Source organism: Primulina eburnea, unplaced genomic scaffold (assembly GCF_022965805.1).
Source record: "Primulina eburnea isolate SZY01 unplaced genomic scaffold, ASM2296580v1 ctg1423, whole genome shotgun sequence".
Taxonomy (NCBI): Eukaryota; Viridiplantae; Streptophyta; class Magnoliopsida; order Lamiales; family Gesneriaceae; genus Primulina; species Primulina eburnea.
Window position 1 is genome coordinate 387,442 of NW_027330951.1, and position 4,151 is coordinate 391,592.

Below are 4,151 nucleotides of genomic sequence, written 5' to 3' on the forward strand. Positions count from 1 at the left end.
CGATAGTTCCTTTAGACTTAGATTATCAGAGTGATAGATTCTTTAGATTGAGATAGTCAGAATTGATAGAATCTTTAGATTGAGATAGAAGGAAATGAGCGGGGTAGATTGAATTTTCTTCCTTGCATGTGATTGCTAGCATGAGATTTATTTCAATGTTGATTTACATTGTGTGTGCTAGCATGATTTATTGCTTTCCCTATTACATGTTGCTTGTTATCTGAGTTGATTGCAGCATGTACTTCTTGAGCCTGGATCAGAACCGAGTCTGAATCAGAGGTATATGATCAGAGGAGGGCTGAGACAGATTGTATAGATTGTGCACTGATTTGTTTGACATTCAGATATACCGCCTCGGAGATTTCCAGAAAGGGGTAGTACTTCGTCTGAACAGCTAGATGCATCAGAAGCTCAGCTAGAAGAAAAGATGAAAGAATTTGAATTATTACAGCCTCCGATTCTGAACGGTACCGAGACATCTGAAGATTGTCAGAACTGGTTTGATGATATAGAAATTTTGTTCGATTTACTTGACTGTACAGATGAACAGAGAGTTAAAATGGTGCCTTACCAGTTACGAGAAGCCGCCAGGAGTTGGTGGATTACCAGTACAAGAATGTGGGCACAGAGAGGTACAGTGATGTCGTGGGAAATATTCAGAACTGAATTCTATCGAAGATTTTTCTCAGCTTCATACCGAGAGGACAAGAAATTAGAGTTTGAGAATTTGAGCCAAGAGCAGCTAAATATTGACGCATATATTGCTAAATTCTCGACTCTAATGCGTTTTTCTCCTCATTTAGCTGGAAATGATGAAGCTATAGTAAATCAATTCATCAGAGGGTTGAATTCAGAGGTAGTTGCATTCATGAATTTGCAATGACCCTACCATTTTGCTGACATCCTGAGTAGAGCGAAGAGAGCGGAGGCGAGTCTGATTAGACAATTGACAAGGTTGTGTGTGAAGCCACCCCAGACACAGCAATCCCCTCTTCGATATGGTCACGGTGGTACGAGTGGGAAGCAAGATGCGCTGAAAACTCGAAAGAAGCCATTTAAGAAGTTGGGAAGTGGTTCCTCTAGCTCCAGTGTTTCTGGTCCAAGTTATACTGGAGTGTATTGCAGAAGTTGCGGAGGAAGACATTCCACCGAACAATGCCAGGGAGTAACTGGTAGATGCAATATTTGTGAACAGCCGGGACACTTTGCTAAAGTTTGTCCCCAGAAGCGTTCCCGAAGATCGTAGGGAACAGAGTTCACTTGAAACCACAGATTCAGAATTCACAACAGGTACTAGTCTTTATGATTCTATTGCATATGTATTGATATATACTAATGCATTTGTTAAGAATATCTTTGACTGAGTTGCATGGAGATATGCTGTATCTGTTGGGTTTGTATGTACTGTAGTATTGATGTCCTTGCTTGTTGAGGAAGTGTTGATATCAGAGATTTCTGTATATATTGTATACTACAGTAAGATGAGAAGGAAATAGAAATAGCTTATGATGTACTTGTGTTCCTGATTTGAACGCATTATTGATATGTATAGGCTGAACAAGTACAGAACTATGATAGATTCCAGTCAGGAAAGTATAAGATTCAGACCAGATATGGCTGATGAGTAGAGATTCACAGTAAGGATTCTAGATTTCGAATTCCTTTGATATCTGTGTTGTTTATGACTCGATTGATACAGAAAGGAACAGATGGTATCCTTATGTATTCAGTAGATATACTGAAATCGAGCCTGATATTGGCAGATCTGCCAGTATTGTACGAGTTGGCTGATATTGCCAGATAAGATTTCAGATTGCTTTATATCAGAAAGATAGAGTTCAGAATTGAATTGAGATCAGACATTGATTGTATGTTAGATTCAGTACAGAATGATACAGAATAAATTGAAAGATCAGTAGAAGAGTACCGACCACGAGTACATCTGATTTGTGATACTATTTGGCACGTGTCAGTATATTCAAAGATATTCCATTACCTTCCGCATTTACATTTTAAAAATAAGAAATTTTTAGACCCTGTTTATCAGAACTGATAATTAAATCCCAACGATGATTAAGAAGAGGATTAGCGTCCGGGTCCCCACAAAATCTGCCAATGCTAGGCTCGATTTCAGTAAATCTACTGAATACATAAGGATACCATCTGTTCTTTTTTGTAATAATCGAGTCATAGACATCACAGATATCAAAGGAATTCTAAATCTAGAATCCTTACAGTGAAATCTTTAGTCATCAGCCATATCTGGTGTGAATCTTATACTCTCCTGACTGAAATCTATAATAGTTCTGTACTTGTTTAGCATATTAACATCAATAATGCAATCAAATCAGAAACACAAGTACATCATAATCTAACTCCATCTCAGTCTCATCTTACTGTAGTATACAAGATGTTACAGAAATCTCTGATATCAATCTTTCTTTCCCAAAAGGTAAAGGCATCGATACCACAGTAAATACAGACCCAACAGGTACAACATGTATCAGTGCAATTCAATCAAAGATAATCATAGCAAGTGCATATGTTATAAATCAATACATATGCAACATAATCATAAAAGATCAGTACATGTCACTATATTCTCAAGTATCTCTTGGGTCTGTTCCTCAGTCATTACCACCCGATGGTCCAGCTCCATGAAATCTGCGGGAACCTCTTTGTGGACAGACTTTAGCAAAATGTCCAGGCTGTCTACAAATATTGCATCTACCAAGTACTCCTTGGCATTGCTCTGAGGAATGTCTCCCTCCGCAAGTCCTTCAATAGACTCTAATATGAATTGGACTGGAACCACTTGAGCTAGAGGAACTACTCCCCAACTTCTTGAATGGCTTCTTTCGAGCTTTCAGCGAATCTTGCTTCCCACTTGTACTCCCGCAATCAAATCTGAGAGGGGATTGCTGTGTCTGGGGTTGCTTCACACACAACCTTGTTAATTGTTTAATCAGACTTGCTTCAGCTCTCTTCGCTTTACTCAAGATATCAGCAAAATGGTAAGGTCGCTGCAGATTCATCAATGCAACTATCTCTGAGTTCAATCCTCTGATGAATTGATTCATTATATCTTCATCATTTCCAGCTAAATGAGGAGCGAAACGCAGTAAAGTAGAGAATTTAGCAGCATATTCGTCAATATTCAATGGGCCTTGTCTCAAATTCTCAAACTCTGCTTTCTTGTCCTCTCGGTACGAGGCTGAGAAAAATCTTCGATAAAATTCAGTTCTGAATATTTCCCACGAAATCACTGTACCTCTCTGTTCGAACATTCTTTTACTAGTAATCCACCAATTCCTGGCGGCTTCTCGTAGCTGATAAGGCACCATTTTAACTCTCTGTTCATTTGTACAAGCAAATAATTCGAACAGTATTTCTATATCATCAAACCAGTTCTGACAATCTCCAGGTGTCTCGAAACCACTCAAAATCGGCGGCTGTAATAACTGAAATTCTTTCATCTTTACTTCTAGCTGAGTCTCTGATGCATCTATCTGTTCAGATGAAGTACTTCCCTTTTCTGAAATTCTCTGAGGCGGTATATCTGAATATCAAACAAATTAATACACAATCTATATAATCTGTCTCAGCCCTCCTCTGATCATATACCTCTGATTCAGACTCGGTTCTGATTCAGTCTTGATAATTACATGTTGTAATCAACTCAGATAACAAACAACATGTAATAAGGAAAGCAATAAATCATGCTAGCACACACAATGTAAGTCAACATTGAAATAATCCTCATGCTAGCAATCACATGCAAGGAAAGAAAATTCAATCTACCCCGCTCATTCTCTTCTATCTCAGTCTAAAGGATCTATCAACTCTGACTATCTCAGTCTAAAGGATCTATCAGCTCTGATACCACCTGTTGTGGGGACCCGGACGCTGATCTTTCTTATTAATCATCTTTGGGATTAAATTATCAATTAAGATAAAACAGGGTCTAAAAATTTTTCTTTTTAAAATAAAGTGTGGAAGGTATTGGCATCTACATAATATACATATCTGTATAAAACTACATCTCAGTATAAAGGTACAATAATGTACAACAGTCTTTTCAATTAATCTAAGGTTCAACTACTAAAGTTCAAGTAATAAAACCAAATCTATCCAAGTCCGGAATCACCACG